This window comes from Acanthopagrus latus, chromosome 3 (assembly GCF_904848185.1).
Source record: "Acanthopagrus latus isolate v.2019 chromosome 3, fAcaLat1.1, whole genome shotgun sequence".
Classification (NCBI taxonomy): Eukaryota; Metazoa; Chordata; class Actinopteri; order Spariformes; family Sparidae; genus Acanthopagrus; species Acanthopagrus latus.
In genome coordinates, this window is record NC_051041.1 from 24984772 (window position 1) to 25004366 (window position 19595).

Here is a 19595-nt window from a genome sequence, read left to right on the forward strand (position 1 = left end):
TGGTGCTGGGCACAGCATTTACAAACTGCTCTGAGCTGCTGTGATAAACAATTATCAGAGACTGTCCTGTACTCATTGTCCTCTGTGTGTCTACAAAACAGCTGAGGCAGAAGACCTCATTTAGATTCATTACACTCTTCTGCAGCTCTTCATTTAATCACATCACCTGCATATGAATCTGTCTTTCTTCTTTGTTTCCCTTATGAACCTTTACCAGCTGGCTTAGCTAACATAACATAGTTTCCCTCCCAATGATTTGATATCTAACCTGGGATGCTGTAAAGGCTAAGCTCCACCAAGTGTTTGAGTGTTCTCACTCTCAAAAAAGGGACACTGTGGTTCATTATTTTTCGATGTAGCAGTTAGTTAAGAGTTGGGCTTTCAGTGCAATGTAAACTTATGACAACAAAGCAGGAAAAGGAGCATTGCACTGTTAAGAAATTGACACACGTTTCATAACACGCTCGATGAAAATGCTTGTGTGTATATGTATATATGTGTGTATATGTATATATATGTGTATATGTATATGTATATGTATATGTATATATATGTATATGTATGTATATGTATATGTATGTGTGTATATATGTATGTGTATATATATGTATGTGTATGTGTATATATATGTATATATGTGTATGTATATATATGTATATATATGTATATGTATGTATATATATGTAGAAGAAGAACACGACTGTATATCGTCATGTTGATTATTGGTCATGCCATTTAACCTGGAGTGACACTTTTTATTTGACAGACAAAGTCCCCCAGTACTCTCAAATTAAAATTCATTATTTGTTTAACAGGAATTGATGAGTTTTAAACGTAGTGTAATGCATTAAATTTGATTATAAATAGGACATAATCCCATTTAATGTGGACCATCATGTTTGACCAATACCTGATCTACTGAACCACGTCAGTATCAATCTGGGAGACTGGAATGAATCCCTGCTGATACTGACTTTCTTACCCAAACCTGAGATGATAAGTGCGAATGCAGAGACCCAAGGCCAAACTGACACCATGGCAAACAGGTCTGAACCAACCCTAAATGACAATCTATACTGTTAGTATTTGTTTTCAAAACCCTTCACAAGCATTTCTGTTACTCCACAGTGATGAATCAAAGTTGCCGGTTTAAATGTGAAATACAATTTCACAAAAGCCTCCTTGAAAACAATTTTTTTTGTGTTCTCCTTTTATTATTCAGTCCGATAAAGACAGTCTATCAAGATGCTGGCCTCATGTTGGACCTGATTTTTAATTTGTATTGGTCACAGTAGAGTAGTCATTAGCCATCAATAGCCAGTCAGATTTCTGTTTCGCCTTGCCTCTTTGCCATTGTGATCTAATTTCATGAACAATTGGATTCTCCTTGACAAATGGATGTGGGTGATTAAAGGTGTCACAATTTCGATTTCAAATCAAAATCAACCGAAATAAAGTCACAATCTTGAACTTCAAATTAAAAAATGGAATCGTCAATGCTATCACGCCCCCATGTCACATCCGGTCGGCTTGCTAAGCGGAAAAAAAATACACGTGTGTTGAAGTGCTGCGAGTCAAAATCCTCTAACTTAGCTACTAGCTAAGCCAGTAGCTATTAGCTACAGCCAGCCAAACTATAGCATGGTGTCACAACGTTCCTGTTTGGCTTCCAGACCGTGGTCGGGAAACACACAGGAGATGATTGCTTTCAGGGCTGAAGTTTATGTTTACCTTTGGGGTGAACTCCCTTTCACGTGTTCAGCTGGTTGGGAAATGATACCAGGGATCTTTGCTGTATCTTAAGGAGCCATCGCCTTTATTCACAGCCAAACTGCAGACTATGTTGTACACTTTATTGCTGTTGCTACTACTGCTACTCCTTTCGCTTCTCCTTCCTCTCCCATTCATTCACTGTCCGCACATATGCATGATCCCTCACTCTCGCTCGCCCATTCACACCTTACGCACACACACCTTAAGCACTGCCCTATTCCTGAAAGGGGCTACGCCTCTCTTACAGCAACTGCATTTGGAGGATCGTGACACCCCTTGGGGTGATTGCAAATATTTTAAAACTAAGAATAAATATCTCTGCTTCATTCATTGATTTCATGATTTATTAACTTGGATTAGGTGATGTCTTTCCTCCTCTATTGTTAATTTTTGAGAAATCTTACACGACTCACCATGTTAACTAAAAGCTATTTCTCCTTTGAAAAGTTTGTATCTGCAGACAGCCACACAAAAAGAGGTCGAGCCTCTCACCTCTAAGAGTAGGACAATTCCTTAACCATGTATCATGCAGCATAAATGCTAAGCTGTGGTCTTTTAACCGGTAAGGGATGCCAGAAAATAACCTGTTTATTTGAAGGAACTTTTTGCCACAGTTGGAGAGATGTCCTCGGCACATCGCAGTCCATTTGTTAGCCCTTTGATCTCAAAGACAAGGCTAATCTGACTGAAGCAAGCCATTATGTTTCATGACAAAGGGCTAAACAGCAGAGGGGGAAAAAGAAATTTCATGGCCAGACGTTTGTGTAGAAAATGACATTTTTGCGTGAAGGGAGTTTCTTGAAGAATGTCTAGGCTGAAAAGAGCCCTCATGACGAATGGATTGAACTTAGCTGCAGTCAGTAGTCCTCGGCCTTAAGTGAAAAATTAGACTCAGGCTGCTCGAACATATATCAGCATCAGACAGAGATATGAGCCAGTGGAGGCGCGGCACTACTTGAAATGTAGATTTCTGTATTCATATACCCCTTGGGGTATTTGCCTCACTCCAACAGCTCCTGATTGCCCCACAAGCCTGTCACATCCCTGATGTTTGATTCAGCCAACACATTTTACAGCGACAACCCCGATTCAGCCTGTTCTTTTGTGTGATAAAGGAAGCACAATCGCACATTGTGAACATTAAAACCTTCTGCCGAGATATATTCCCTTAAACCATACTGTACCTCCTCACTCACAGTGTCTTTTTGAACAAAAGGCTCCACATTTCCCAGCCCTTTCTTAACCTACTAATTGATCTGACAGTGTTAAATAGGCTGTGTTTGCTGAAAGACATCAGATGTGAGGGGTTATGAATGGACGCTGTGATGCAGCTCATTACCCCACAGGCTTCAGCTCTTTTTTTCCGCCGCCAGAATAAAGCACAGCTCATGATCAAAGCCACTCCTACAAACATCCTCTCTGGCTCATTTTCTGCACTCCCTTCTTAAATAGAAGAAATGGTATTGTAATCCCTCTTGGGAGTGAGAAAAAAACACCTTTAACTTCTCCTAAGATATCTGGTTTTAGAGATCATTTGGCTGGATTTTAAAAGGTCTGGGCAGATTTTTTTTTTTTTTTTTTTTACCATTTCAGGAAATATTTTTCATCATTCATTTTAATCATCTTTGTCACCCTGCCAGAGAGTAATTAATTGAATGTGAGAAGCGCTCTGGAAGGGTATGTAAATAGCCCCCACACCAGACACACTATATTAGCCTGGTGCTTGGTCAGCCATACTGGCTCTGTGCATGTGTGGGTGTGTGCATGTGTGTGTTTTCCATAATTACCATATCCTTTTATGATAGTCCTGGCAGCGTCTTGATAAGAATCCCCATTGGCAGAGGGGAAACAATGTGTGGAAACCAAGGGGGATTGGCCACAATCGCTTACTCTCGCTCTCCCTTTCTCTCTCTTTCCTTCTTAATCCCGGCAAGACTTTGTGTGTTCCAGAGGAATAACTTCTCAGTGAATATCAGTGAACATCCATCAGTGAAATGAAAGCAATAAGGCAGAAGAAAGTGTCGTTGCAGAGAGGGTTGAATGAGAGAAATGCAAATTCACCTGTGACTATCAGGTTGTAGATATGATTGAATTAAACAAAAGTCAGCCATAAGGCACTGGTTCATTTACTCATAGGAGGATGGCAGACGCTGAGCTCAGCTCGATGATCTCCATCCAGCTGTCAAAGAACAAACATAAAAAGCAACGTGTCTGGTTAGATAAGTTCGATGCAATTGAGCTTTCTTTATACATTTCTATATAATTACATTAATGATTGACCTTGTTGCTCAACAAGTGATAAGAGCTGATCAAGGGTATTTTGCATCAAAATAAAACAGTATTACACCTTGGGGCTTGACTGATGTGTTCAGCTTTTTCCTCTAAATAATTGAATTGAATTGAACCCAGTAGACTTCTTAAGCAAATTTAACTGTGCTACATTAGCATCAGCTCTGTCTTTTAGTCTTAGCATTTCATTTTCATGAAATCTAGCTCAGCCTCTCCAGGTATGACTGTTGTGTAGACAGTCATCTACAACTACTTGTTGGAAAGCAAGTTGAGTCAGAATCTGGGTGGCTTGCCACCTCTGGTAAACCTTGATCTCTGAGCATATAATGAAATGTACTGCAGTGCGTAGTGTACTGAATGTGAACCTGGATGTTACAGGGCAATGCACTTATGGAGGAGGAGGGGGTGTTGGGCTGTCAGTATGGGCCCACCAACAAAGCTGTGCCAGAGACCCCATCACAGGTGAATCTGGCCTTATCTGCAAGAAACATAGCAGTGACCTCAGTGATGCTAAGTCCACCATCAGCATGACTGTAAAGTGATGCGAGAAATGATGAGATATGTTTATCTTTTACATCCATTACATGACTTTAAATAGTAAATGATAACACTCCAGTGAGCTGTGAAAATGAGGTGACAAATTCTCAGTTTACTTAATTATTATTTGCCATCGATATCAAAAGTGAGCTCTGTCCTGTTGTGTTGGATGCTTTTATGTTGAGGATGACAATGAAAAGCATTTAATATGCAAACTGTACAGTGGTGAAGGGCAGCATATTGAATTTGAATCCCCTTGTGTTTGAAAAGAAATCCCTTTATTTTCCAAACGTCACATTTGGTTATTGCAGCACATGGGAAAGTCCTGGAGATGTCCTGTCCAGCCAGCCAGTGGAAAGTGGTTTGACTCCAAATCAAGGTTCCTACTTTTTTCCTCAGGATTAAGACCTCGACTGACAAGTTAAGTTTTGTTAACAGGCAGAGAAGATGTTTTATTGGTGTTGCTGAGTTACAGTGTTCCCAGCAGTGAGTCTCTTTCATCTCTCCCATAACTCTGTTATGTTTAGTGAGAAACATCAGTCCCTCAGCAGCTGTTGCAGTACCCAGAACTGTAACACATCAGAGTCATGAATAGGACTCCTATATCAGTTTCATCACATGCTTTTAGTCCATGTCTAAAGTGACTCAATCTGGCACAAAACAAAATTTAAAGATATCAGTAAAACGAATAAGATGAATAACACTCCCCTCACTTTACCCTCACTAGCATCTCAGTGATGGACAGAAGCAAAATTAGTGAAGGATCTTATTGACTGCTGAGCTCTGTTGCCTTTCAGCTCACTTCCAGCAATAACACACTAATAGATTCAGAGCTTTTACTACAGACATGATAAAACCAAAAGCCAAGAAAGGTACAATACCAATTCCCCAAATCTGGGCATCTGTCTTGACCAGGTAGCAAATGCATTACCAGTTCTTTATTTTCCACGTTTAAAATCGGCGAACCTCTGTGTGTGGAACAGATCAAAATCAAAATTCTTCTTTCTTTTTGGTGATATTAAACAGTAACTTTACATCAGTTATTAATTGTAAGTGGATACATACATCAGTATGCTAAAAAATATACTGTTGAGATTTATGAAATGGCATCATTACAGCTTATTTACTTCATAATGGCAGATACGCCATCATGTTTGACTTGTCTGACACACACGCGCTGCAGCATGATTACTGGTGTTCTGTCATATAAAAGGCCTTATAAGTGGGGCTGAGCTTCTCTGAGCAGCTGTGATCAGAGTCGATTCTGCACTCTCCACCCTCCTCCGTGCATCCACAGCACAACTGGGGCAAAAGGCAGTGTTCAGTTCAGTCAGCCTTTCCACCTGCCTGCCTGTCTGTCTGTCTGTCTGTCTGTCTGTATGTTTGTATGTATTTCAAAACAACCTGTGTTCATTTTGAATCCCTAGTGAATCATGCCGGATAATTTAGGGATCCTCCTGGACAAAATAATTGCAATTCACATATAATAAATATACACACATATAAGAAAGTTGATTTTTAAGTCTAAGTCTTTTAAGTAAGGATCATAGGTTGGGTTTGGCAGCCATCCCAAAGCGTCATCATTTGATGAGTTGGGAATGATACTCAATAAATTACTGTCTTACAGTGGACCTTTCAAACTCCTTAAATAGGACTTGTTCAGAAACAAATACTCCTACTGTTTCTTGAATAGATCAGCCATGTTTTCTTTAAGTGAACATCCTTTTTAATAAATAACAGACTATTCAGCCAGTAGAGATGGATAGTGCTCAAGGAGATGAATGCATTTAACCACCCTGTTCATTAGTCTGGAATCTGTAGTATTTCCAGACATCTGATTTAAGTTATTTTGCAGGGGTTCGATGTGCAATGGAAATATATGTTTTGCCTCTTGTGGCAATTCAGAATAAATAAGGGAATCAAAAAATGACAGTAGGTTTCATGTTGGACAGCTTTTTAAATCACACAAGAGGATATTCATAATCATCACAATGACAGAAAAACCACAATATTCTTATTTTTTTCTCTGTCAGTGATAAAATCTAATATTTTCCCATTTCTATTTCTCACAAACAGTTTTAGCTTCATTACTCCATTTAATGTGGAAAATTAGTAAAAACCTATGGCATTTCCATTTGCATCAAACCATGCTCTGTTGATTTGCATTTCAGTTACCAGTAAAATGCAGCAATTTGTGTTGCACCACACCCAAGATGGACCATTTTTGGAGTCAGGTCAAAGCACACCGACGTCTTCCCAGCAGGTTGCGGTGGCATCAGTCAGGGACAAACAGAAGCTTCCTCTTTCTCCTCTAGATCCATTTCATCATCGTATCTCCCTTTCCAAGGAATACATAGGAGATACTAGCGCCATTCACACTGTTGTTTGCATGCGGGGATCCTGCGCCAATTCTCCTCACCTTCCTCTGTGTGAAAGTTTCAGATGTGGAGAGGGGGGAAATTTTGCTCCGGCACTGATCCGCCTCAGGGCCGCATTATTGGTTAGCCGTCCCAGTGTGAACGGATAAGCTGGAGGCACGGAGCGGATCCGTGTTGGTCTGACAAGTCTGATAACTGCACAGGTCCCTCACTCAACTAAATACAGAGAAATGTCCCACTAAACAACGTGACAGGACTGAACAGTTAATGTAGAAACTGTTACTGTCTTCGGCAACTTATGAGGGAAAAAAAATACTGCAGCTGCATAGGAGAAGTGTCTGTCCTCCCGCCTGTCCTACCAACTCTTCCTCACATTTCTGCCCGAAAAACAGCGTCTGTCACCGGCAAAAACTTTAACTCACAGAGTGTTTGTGATGAAAATAAATCACCACGACCATCAGCCCTCCTTGACCGAGACTTCAGGGAACTTTCGCCCAGAAAACAGCCTCCATCCCCGCTAGTGAGGGAGTCAGACAGCATCCAGTTTACTGATGGCGATTATGTAATTAAGTGCGAAAAATGTAACTTCATCACTTTCCAGGATGTTTGGTGGGTCAGGATCTCAATCACTACATATTATAACAGCATCCATTTGCTTATAAACTGGCTGCGGGTTTAGATTGACTAGGGGAACACCTGGGAAATACCGACGTCATCAACATGACACATAGCGTCACGCCTTTTTAGGAGCCACAGCGCCAACTTTCTGTGGGAATTACACGGTGGTACGGCGGAGATGCTATACTCTGTGTGATTCACTATCGGCGGAGGAATGGCGAACCACCACTCCAGAGATAAAAAGTGCTGTGTAAAAAGGGCTACTGAGCAAATTGTAACAATGGCCTGAAAATCCATGCTGATAAGTAGCTGGCTACCAATTATTGTTTGTTTTTGAGTGCAATGGTAAACAGTTCTCACCAGTGCGCTGCTTTTAAAAGTCACTGGCTCAACGCAAGATAATCAGTTAATGGATATGCAATTCCCTGCTGCACTGGGATGGTGTGCCAATCAAACCAAGTCAAGTCAGCATGTGTATGGAAAAGGGCTGCCTACTCCTTGTGAAGCGCGTAATATTAGAAAGCAGTGGTGCCAAGTTCAGTAGTAGTATGAAACTACAAAGTATGAAGCTGAATCAATATTTAGCTCTAAAGGATTTGTCAGATATTTGTCAGACCTACAGGGTCTGCTCTGTGGTCCAGTCCCTTTCCTCTGGAATGTTGGGGTGACAAAGCATGGTTTGAGAAGTCGTCTGGCCTGTAGTTCAGGTCTGCAATCCAGTCCTGCAGCATTCCAGCCAGCTACTGTGGCTGTGGTCTCGTCAGATAAATGGGAGGACGTCCAGTTTGTTATCAGGAAGCATCCTGCAGTGAAACAGCCGGCTAGTGGGCGCACCAGCTGTTCAACCAGCAACTCGCTGCTCACACTAAAAGTTGCATTAGTTTCATACACAAACACTGAGAGGAGAAACGGTGTGATTACCACCTCTTAGACTAATATCTGTATACATTTATTTTGATTAACTAAAGGCTATATGAGAAACCAGTATGTGTTAGGTACTTTGCAGCATGCTGTGTTTTTGGTTCATAGTGCTGATGAGGCTGTGGTTCACTGCTGAGAAACACCATCTATCTACCATGGACGTTAAAGGCTTGTGGGGTAGGCTATAATCTCAATTGTCTGTTTTGTGTAAACAGCGTGGTTTGAAATGATGTAACAAGGTCACTGTGGTACTCATCTTTGTTTATGATGCACATGTCAGACTTAAAATAGGTGAACATATTTCCACAGCATGGCTGTCTTACCAGAGGTGTCTTTTTTCTTTCAGCTCAAGGTTACAGTTCTGGAGATGTCTTCACTGATATTGTCAAGGACACAACCTGCTTGTCGCATGTGTGATATTAGAGAGCTGTCATGGTGTTAGTGCTGTGTACTTTGAAACCACACAGTTGACTTGCTGTATGCTACATTGCTCGCTGCTGTCAGCCTGTCAAAAAAAGAAAATATTGGAACCTGAACAATGCTGTAATAATTTGGCCATAACCTTTTTTATTCTCAACAGCTGAGCCTCCACAGCTTAAGGTTCCCATGAAGCCAAAATAAATGTTCAAGGATTTTTATCACTTGTCTTGCACCATATCTCATTATACAAAACTATCAGGCCCAACAATGGCATAAATTTTGTTTTTAATAGCATTTCAGAGTCCGTAACTTCCCTGAAAGTGACAAAAAAATGTAGATGACTCATTCTGCACCAAATATTTCATCCAGTAAACAGTATTTATAACATTGCAATGGATGTTTTAAAAGATGGATGCCATCAGCGTGGAGTATTTCTGGGTCCCATACCTTTGAAATTACTGTACAATGTCACAACACCATAACTTAATTTGATAATTTAGGTGAAAGTGGATCATGTTTTATGGAGAAAATATATTCTCATATCCTCTGGCTGCTTTGCCTTACTCTGGACAGATAACACTTTGTTGCTAAAGTAGCTGCTAAACACGGCTAACTAGCAGCCTCCCAAATGCCTACCTTAAATGCCTGTGGGCCCCAAGCCTTAAACAACCTCAGAGAATGATAGAGCCGAGCCAGCCCCGTGTAATTTATTTGGTGGCTGATAATGGAAACTTTGTTGCTAAAATGACTGGTAATTGCTGCAAATGTATCTGCTGTTAGGTAATTAGCTCGTAGCCATGCAGCTAGTGATTGTTTTTGCTGACTCAGTCCTGGGATGCCAGGGGCCAAACCTGGCAAGAAAACCACTGTGGCACTGTATTCCCTGTCTTCAAACTACCCGCTGTTTTCACTAGGAGCTGCCAGTCCGGTTTCTAGGCAAAGTTGGTGGATTGCTGAGCTGCTAAGTCCTCTCTAAACTGTCTGTTCCTACAGGAAACATGTAACTATGCCTAAGCAATTACCACTCTGCTTGCTGTTTCATGGGAACGTTAAACTATCCATCCATCCATCCATCCATCCATCATCTGTACATTATATGTACGCCGCTTAATCCTCTGCAGGGTCGCGGGGGGGCTGGAGCCTATCCCAGCTGACTTAGGGCGAAGGCAGGGGACACCCTGGACAGGTCACGTTAAACTATATGGCCAAAAATATGTATCATCATCTTATTGTGTCACTGCCTGCCCTATGAATTTACACAGAGTTCACCTTTGATAAAAGCGGAGAAAGAAAGAGATAGTGAGACGGAAGGAAAGAAAAAGTGTGCACAGGAAACAAATTGTCCTTCACATGTTGTGTGTATTCTCATTATGTCTGTGACATCTTCTACAGATGCATGACATTAAACATTTGACACGCTGGTATACTATTGATGTGGCTGTCTACAAGTTGTTTCCACTATTTTTTACAGAGAACTGTCACGTGTCGCAGTTTAAACAGGTGAGACGCTCATTCTTGCTGCTGCAGACTCATTTGATATGTGCGCGTGCTACCCACACAGCAGTGTTTCTGCTCTACACTGTTAGCATGATCTATAAAATAAAAAACAAGACAAGACTCGCAAAGCTCTGTGGTCAGCCCATAAACCAACTTACATTTGTTTGCATTTGTATCTAAATTAGCATTTGGTAACTCATCCCAAAGTTCCTGAAATTCAGGTTTGTGTAAACATAGTCTGTAAGGCGCTTGATGGGTTTGTACAGTCCATACGCTTTGAGAATGCTGTAGAAGACTTAAAGTTAGATTATCTGGACAGATAAAAACATCAGGTCTGCACACAAATGGACCATTCATTTCACTGACTCGATCAGGGATTATGTGGGTGTACAGCTAACAGAACATTTACTACAGTGCACAGCTGCTTAGAGCCACTTAGTTCTTCTGTAAATGATTTGAACAAGCTGTAGATATCGTGATCTGTCAAATCACTTTACGTTTGTGCAGTGATGCCTGCTACATGGGGAGAATTCCTTGAGGATTTGGGGGCTCTAAGAAGTAATTGTTTTTTCAAGCTCAGTTTGTTTCAGGAAGAAAAATGAATAGAATGCTAAGCGGAGCTGAGAGTAACTGCAAGAGACGGACATACCCATCTGCTTCAGAGAGGAAACAGAGGAGGGACCATAAAGATTTCTGCAGCCCATCTACAGGGAGGCGCCACTATGGAAATACTAATTATTCGTTGTCAGCCAGCCCCATTCTCCAACAAGCTGACTGTGAATCCCTTTTTGATTTTCACACTTTGTGCAGCTCTGACTTGCTTTATACCAGGAACAAGGTGATTATGCCTGTCTGTCTTTCATCTTTTATCTGTATATTGTGTTTTACCTGAATGGATGAGTGAATGTATTTGGCCAAATTGATTTCCCCCCCTTTTATTATATTAAGCACAATCCACAAGTTTCCCTGGGAGATCACTGGGGACATGATTATGGGGGATATTTTGTAACTAGTATAAGGAAGTGTCGTAATAACTAATATACCCACATCACTTCAAGGCTTTGAAAGTGTTAGCTAAGGCATTTATAAAATTGTAAGTAGTATTCACTCATTCAAGTTAGAGGTGTGGAAATTTCTCGATTCCAAGATGCATCATGATGCATTCATGGACCATTCTGCATCCATACAAAGACAGAGCATCAAGAATCCGCAGCTTATGTTGACTGTTGATTGTCCGGCCTCAGCTGGACAATAATGATACGTTGCAATGTTGCTTCCATGCTTTGAACTGTGTGCAAACATTAAGCTAACGTTACTTATGTAGAGATGATCTGCCAGTGATAAATTAATTAATTAATTAATTAATTAATTAAAATTGAGTATTTTTTTAAACGGACATCTGGGGACACATGTTGGATTTCATTAACTTGCCGCTAAGTATGAACTGGAGGAGACCCACACTGAGTGTGACTTCTGACTCATAACAATTATTATCACATTAGCCATTTTAACCTTAAACTAAAATCTGCAGCCATAGATAATAGAGAGGAGGAGGCGCTGTCAAACTTGCTGTCCAACTCTGAGTCAGAGTCAATAAATGCATTATCTTAAAGCTGCTATGTGAAAACAGTATTATTGTACAATTTATGTACTATGTACTACAAAAGAAGAAATGTGTAAGACTCTGCAGATAGATGAATGGTTTGTTTTTGGAATGTTTATGTATTGAAATGTAAAATAAAGCCTTTACTGATTATTCTAAGGACTCTCGGAATAAAAGGGAATTTTAATGATTTAAAAAGTAACAATGTACAGGAAATTGATCATTGAGGATGCCATACACTGAGATGCATCGTGATTGCATTCGAATCGCTGGCAGCTAAATTGTAATCAAAATGAATCGTCAGGCCAGTGAAGATTGACACCTCTAATTTAAGCTGCCAACCTGGATCTTCATAAATTATTGATGTGCTGTATTAGCTGGGTTAAGAAGGCAGATTAGCATCCTGTTACCATAGGACATGCTGTTTCGGGTTAAGTGACATCATTGTATCATGATGGCAAGAAATGAGGTAGATGATGCGGCTCCTAAAGAGGCGTGATGGTACACGTCATGATGATGATGTCGGTGTGTTTTTGAGGTGTTTTCCCGGTGTCCCCCTGTCAATCTAAACCCGCTGATGGTTTACAATCATAAATTACATAATTAGGCTACATAATCGCCATCATTAAACTGAAAGCTGTCTCGCGGGGACTGTTTTCTGAAATCTGAAGTCTTGGTCTGGAGGGCCGTCGCAGTGATTTATTTTCATCATACACGCTCCGTGAGTTTAAGTTTTTTGAAGGTGACAGATGCTGGCAGAAATGTGACGACTGGCAGGAGGACAAACGCTTCTCCACGTACAGCTGTGGTATTTCGATCGACAGAACTCGAACCCCCCCCTTCTTAGATTTGTGGTTACATTGTCACACTTGACATTATCTGACTATAGCAGCTTTAATGAGTAGATGCACTTCTCAGTCAGCTGGTGCCCAGTAGTATGTTTCAGCAACCCTTTCACACTTGTTACCCTTTGTTTCTTACTTTTATCATTATAACATTTACTATCAGTTACCATTAGTCACTATTTACTAACTGTGGTTATTTCATACTGACCACTATCTACTTATTATGGTTATTTTACACTACAATACCAATAATTACCTGCCTCTTGCAACAGATAACTGGTACACCGCAAAAAAATATGTAATCATTTTTGTATTTCAAAAAGTTCTAAACTTGAAGTGTATGTGGGCCTAAGGGTAAAAATTGCTAAGATGCAGTTAGTATGAATGGTTAGGTGAATGGTTTAATATTCCTTTCTGCCCCGTCAAATGTTAATTTTTGTTGTGATAAATACTCAATACAAAAAGAGACTTTTAAAGAACAGAGCTTATGGCTGTTTAGTCTGCAGATAAAATGATAATAAATGGCAAAGCGTTAGGGAACATAGATAACCCCATCTTTAGAAAACATCCTGCAGTTTTCAAATGCCTATGAATAGGTACTAGTGTAGGTGGAAGGACTCTCACCTTTTTTAGTGTAGCAAATGTAGCTGTTGCTGCTTTGTTTCCTTAGTGGCGATGCAAACTTACTAAAAAAATGTATGTTAGAAATCACAGACTTTGTCCCTCCTCTCAGAATCATGTTGTCTTTCTTTGAAACTATATAAAATGTCCACATGGGTGTGTTGATACACTAGGGGTTAAGTTTGTTGTCACTCTACTTGGTTGATGCTAGAATGGATGGGCCTGAGGGATGAGGGAGGGACATTCTGCTGTTCGCTCTGCTGTGACTAGTTGTAAGGTAAGCTGTATTAACAGTTTGATTCAGGCATAGAGACTGTATTGAATGTAATTTAGGTGTAGCTTTGGTTGCGGTTGGTTTGAATAATGCACACCAGCAGCAGCAGTATTACTGGGGAGCATAATCTGTAGTTTCCCCTAAACATGCTGACTTTTTTAGCTACTGCTGCTCTTCTTGGGTTTCAGTCCTCCTTCAACAGTCCTCTTCGCAGCTGGAGTGTCACTGGGCTAGAAAGAGTAGACGGGCTGCATGGCAAAGGACTGCAAAACCCAACTTGCCAAAACCAAGTAACAAATACATCCCTATCTCTTATACATCAGCACCTGGTTGGTTTCACATGTTTCAAACATGTTCTTTTTTCTTATTGACTTTAAATAATGACTGCCAAGTGAGCACAAATGTGTTTGATGAATCACCTGCTGGGCTGAAGTCCCGATGCATCTCATCTTGTTATCTGTGTAGTTACTTGGTGACGTGGCCTCTCTCATTTAAAATGTGTTCCTTGCTGTGAATGTCATGTAGCACCACAACTCTCTTTCCCTGAAGCCCGATAAATCTAATAGTTAATTAATTAAAATGTCACTGCTTCTGTTACTGGAGGTGCTCTTTATTTCAGGTGTGACAGGACTCCTTTACTGTAGTCTCCAACATAAGGTGATCTTTTACATTACAAAGAAATGCTTTAGTATTCAACTATTTCTTTCTTTTCAGATAGAGATAACTTTAATACAGGAGACATGGGAGAGAGCGGTATATAACATGCAACAAATGCCCCTGGCTTGAGTCAACCTGGGGACATGCAGTTATAAGATACTATATACTATACTAGTATATACTATATGTGTCATCACCAGTGTAATGCATTACAATATTATATTACTTTAAGAGGTTATAGAAATATGACACATCTCTAATAGGATTTGCATTAATATTATTAGTTACTATGTCCAGTAACACGTTACCAGCATAGTCAGACCATCACCATACAGTCATTGCACTGATAGCACACAAAGTGGGGGAAGATGCGTCTTGTGTAAAGAACCCATATGTGACCTAAGCAGCTGGTGTAGAGTATTACTGCAGTGTTTTTTGAAGTCTGTGATTAAACACAATGGAGGAGTCCCTTATGCTGTGTGTGTGCAGTAAGACAGGGAGAATTGCTCTGTGTAAGGTTGTCAAAGTGTGCTGTCACTCTTTTTGTAGCCTGTATTTAAAACTCAGTCTGTGACCTGCCTGAATTATCCTTTGAGCTGACACTTTAGTATCGAAGTGTATTTATTGTGTGTGTTCAAAGAGGCCCAGATAGTGACACAGTGCTGCAACTGATTCTTCACCACTCTCTCCTCGCCTGTCTCTGCTCCTCTATCCTCATTCATTTCCTCCCTTCTCTTGTCTGTAGTTTGTTACAGCTGACTAAGCCTGGCTCTGCAGTGGTCTCTATGTGTGTATGTGTGTGCGAGTATGTGTGAATGAGGTCATCATCAGTGTGCGTGTGTCAACTATGCACATCATGTCTCTGTGTTGGATGAATGACTAGCCACTCATTAGATATGCTGTCCTGTTCTGTAGAGGAAGGACTGCAGCATCCGCATACAGTGCCACACCGTCTATTCAGAAACACACACAGACACACACACTACTTAACAGAAACATAATTGCACTCATAAATGTACCACTTCCTCTCCTGCGCTTAAAGAGGAAACTTCATTCATGTCGGATACACTGAAACACACGTTCGCTTCCTGATACATCCAGTCAAATCTGGCCCTTGTTAGAGGGTGTCTTGCAGACATGTCCACCTCTGATATGATGGCTTCTCCCTGAGTTTCTTTGATATTTATTCTCATTTAAAGTGTAAAAAGGCTTTTTTAGTCTTGTCACTCTAGTTTTGGGTGGACAGCTGTCCTCATTGGAAGTGTTGGATGGTGAAATGATCCAGATGTCAAGTGTCAGTATGAAAGGTATCACTATGAGCCTATAGAAAACCACACTGGTTGAGATGGAGCACCATTGTGGGCAGCTACACTCCACAAATTACTGTCATGCTATTTGTGTTTGTGTGAATATGGTGAGTGGATATGTCTCTTCCATTCTGGGCAAAGTTGCATGGTGGTTCTCTTTAGTTCAGTGATATAACATACTAACTATACACTCCGAACACGCTATATGTCACAAATCTCTCAACTCTCAAAACTCACCATCTCTGTCGCTGTCTGTATCACCGCGGGCGTCTCTCACACAACTTCCCCTGTTCCTCAGCAACCCAGCTTGCTGCTTGCGGACACTTTCGTGACAAAAGCCAGTTTTTACCATTTCTTCCTGCACCAGACACAAAGCAAACGTGACGGCAATGTTCGTGAAAAAGCAGCCCTGGATGTATAGGGACTGGAAGAATCAAGGGTTGATGTACACAATTTATTAAACCAGCTAATTTCGTCATTAATATTGAGAAAGTGAGGGGGAGAATTAGCCAGACCAGTAAAATGGCTACAGAATGTAGCTGCTGACTGATTATTAAAGATGCAAGAGTGGATCATATATCATATTTCTGGGATGGTGAAGCAGTTATAACATGTGTAACAAACGTAATACCTTTGTGGTCAGAGACAAAATTATGCATATTCAGGGAGCTAAGAGACAGATCCAGAGTAAAAACAAGTCAAGGTTGTGCCCACAGTTATGTGTAGGGCTAGAGACGTGCTACACAAGGTTAAAAGATTTACAAATGTTTAAAAAGTCTGTGGCAAATGGATTTGAAGTTTTGTCGGCATGAATGTTAAAGTCACCAGCTATTATGGCTTTTTCAAATTTGAACACAAGAGAAGGTAAGTAGGTCAAAGAATTCAGTGAGGAAACCACTGCTGGAGTTCGAATTTGGGGGATGGTAAATATTTATACAGCAGATGAGGTCTTCGTGGACAATTTTAAAAGTTAAAATTTCAAAAATGTTAAAAGAGCCAAGGCTGAGTTGAGTACAAGTAAAAATGTTTTTTAAAGAGAGCTACCCCCACCATGGCCTGTTAGTCTTGGTAAATTTAAAAATGTGTAAGTGGGTGGGCAGAGCTCCACTAGTGGGGAGCACTCCCCAGGTTTTAGCCAGGTTTCAGTAAGCTTATGATTATGGTAAGCTTATGATGTGTAATCAGATCATTGAGAATGAGGGATTTATTAGCTATAGACTGTGCGTTCAGAAGGGCACAAGCAGCTGGAATAAGGGATTTAACTGGAGTGGGAATACCATAGTAAACTGTAACCAAATTATGAGATCTATCAGAAGAAGAAACAGAAACAGCATTGAAGAAACAAATATCCTGATGATGGAGTCCCCGGTTATCAGTGTGGTCAGGGAGAAGATGGGACGAGGACGGGGAGGTGACGGCTGTGGGCTACCGTGGTCTGGGAGTGTGCAACCTGTTTGTATGCCAGTGGTCACCAACTGGAGGTAGTCAGCCTGAGCAGGTGGGTGATGTGATGGGGGCCTGGGGGCCTTGAGCCCAGAAGGTGGATCCCCTCTCGGCTCAGTGCAAGGAAGACATCCAGACCGTCTGAGTACGGTGTCCCTTAACATCTTACAGCGAAAAGATGATGTAGATTTGGTCAGCGGCCATTGATCCGCCTGCCTGAACACTGTTTTCCTGTAGAGATGAAGTGACATTGTTGGCCAGTGTTGTTCTGGGTACTCGGTGGGTCCAGGACAGTCTGGGACTTTTTCAGTTAATCAGAGAGCCAACAGATGTCATCTTTCAGGTCAGCAATCTTTTTATTTGCTTTGTTAAGGACTGTGCAGTCCCCACATGGTGTGGTAGACATAGTGGCTTGATTTCTGTGTGTAAAACCAAGCCAGTAGCTAACTACTATACACACTTTGTGTATCACGCTGTCCCTTGGCTCTTTACGATTGGTATGGTTGAATGTTTGTTTCACCCTCATCACAACGCTGTGCTTAGGGTTTACACACAAAAACCACTTGGTTAAAGTTATGACAGCATCATGGTTTGGCTGAAATACCTCATGACAAAGCTGCTGCAAGTGATCTTTTCTCATAAAAATAAGTGTTAGATAGTTGTATATTCCAACACTAATTACTGTCTTGGTCAGTCTCCTGCCCACTGCTCATGCAGTTAAAAAGAAGTGTGCCTGTCAGTATATCATTGATTTGCAGAAACATAAACCATTTTTTAATTCTGGTAATTAGGCTGCTGTTTCTTACCTCTTTATCCTGTCAGTGGCATTCAATCCCAAGTCAGTTGATTCCTATTGATGATGTAAACCTTTACAAAGGGATTAAAGATACATTGTTTCATTTATAAAAAGGCACAGAGATTCCAGTTTTTTACTGTACATTTTGATAAATGTTACTCGAATTGGAAAACCGCAGTGACACCATATGTGGGATTGAGGAAGAACACAAACAATCCAGACAGTTTTTTGCTGCAGGATGAATTGAAACATTCTTACATGTAGAGTAAGTATGTATATATGTATATAAGTATGTATATATGTACATGTGTATATAGTTTTTTAAAAAGTTTTTAATCATGCATTATATATTGCTTAAAGTCAATATGCTACGTGAATTGGTTTATGTGGGCATACTAAACATATACTTTAGATATAAATTTATATATATATCTAGACTCAATAATGTTAATTTTGTGTGCTTCAGTATGCCTTCACAACAGAGACAGATGAAGAAGAAGAACCTAAAAGACCTAAAGAAGACGGTTAGCTTTTCCACGTTAGAGAAATAGCCCCTCCAAATCCTGAAGCTTACCATAGCTGACATATTATCACATCAATCGATCAATCGAAAAAATAATTCACAGGTTTCTCGACAATGACAATAATTTTTAGTTGCAGCGCTGATCTAGAAGCTGTTGTGACAGATTAGCCAGCTGTAGACATGTGAGTCATTTTATCACCAAGACAGTGGAATGTGTGCTACTATATAAACATGAGGCAGAAACAGAGTAAACTCATACGAGGTTTCTTCCAGCTTCTACAGTTTCTGCACTTGTCCCATCCCAACCTGAGCCACCGTGCTGCAAACATAATTGAGAAAAGGAAATTAATCTGACTAATTGAACATCAGTTCCCCTAATCTGTAGATCAGTGGCTGAGTTGTGTGTGTGTGTGTGTGTGTGTGTGTGTGTGTGTGTGTGTGTGTGTGTGTGTGTGTGTGTGTGTGTGTGTGTGTGTGTGTGTGTGTGTGTGTGTGTGGTTGGTTTGTAGCCAAGAGTCCCCTGTCATCACAGAGATAAAGCACACAGCTAACACAGTCCTGGGGTTCTCTTTATCGGCCTGTGTTGTTACAGCTTAACTTAGCCAACCAGTTTTGAGCGAGGGGAAGATAAGGTGAGCTTTGCTCCACTGACACCAGTCATCATACATCCTCGAGGCTGAGGAAAGGTGGCAGATACAAAGTGTTGTTGACTCTATTCTCTCTCTTTTCAGGATTCATTTTGTTGTCCAGGACCTTGTTTCAGCATTTAATTTATGCACACTTGTTTGCTATACAGACAGTGAAAGGTTTTCTGACACAAAATTCTTCTTGTGTTACAAAAACAGATTACTTCTTTCAAAGGTGATTCATTTGTGAACTAATTTGTCAGTTTCTCTATGCACCATTTCCAAGCTCTTATCATGTTAACAGCTTTAGATAGTGATAGATTGTCTTTGATGACTAGAATTAAGTGTCTTAATTTCCGGGTCACTTTTCTTCTAATATTTTTGTCAGCTCATTTTTTTCATTTCATATGAACAAAAAACATTCATTTTGGCTGTCTAATGTGATGTCATTTCTGTTTGAATGGACA

The 19595-nt window shown here is 40.5% G+C and overlaps 1 protein-coding gene across 1 annotated transcript in view; it reads left to right on the forward strand.

Annotated features, from left to right (window-relative positions):
• Nucleotides 1–19595, forward strand: part of LOC119016783 (ubiquitin-conjugating enzyme E2 E2-like) — a 79831-nt gene that overhangs the window by 14150 nt on the left and 46086 nt on the right. The window lies entirely within an intron of this gene.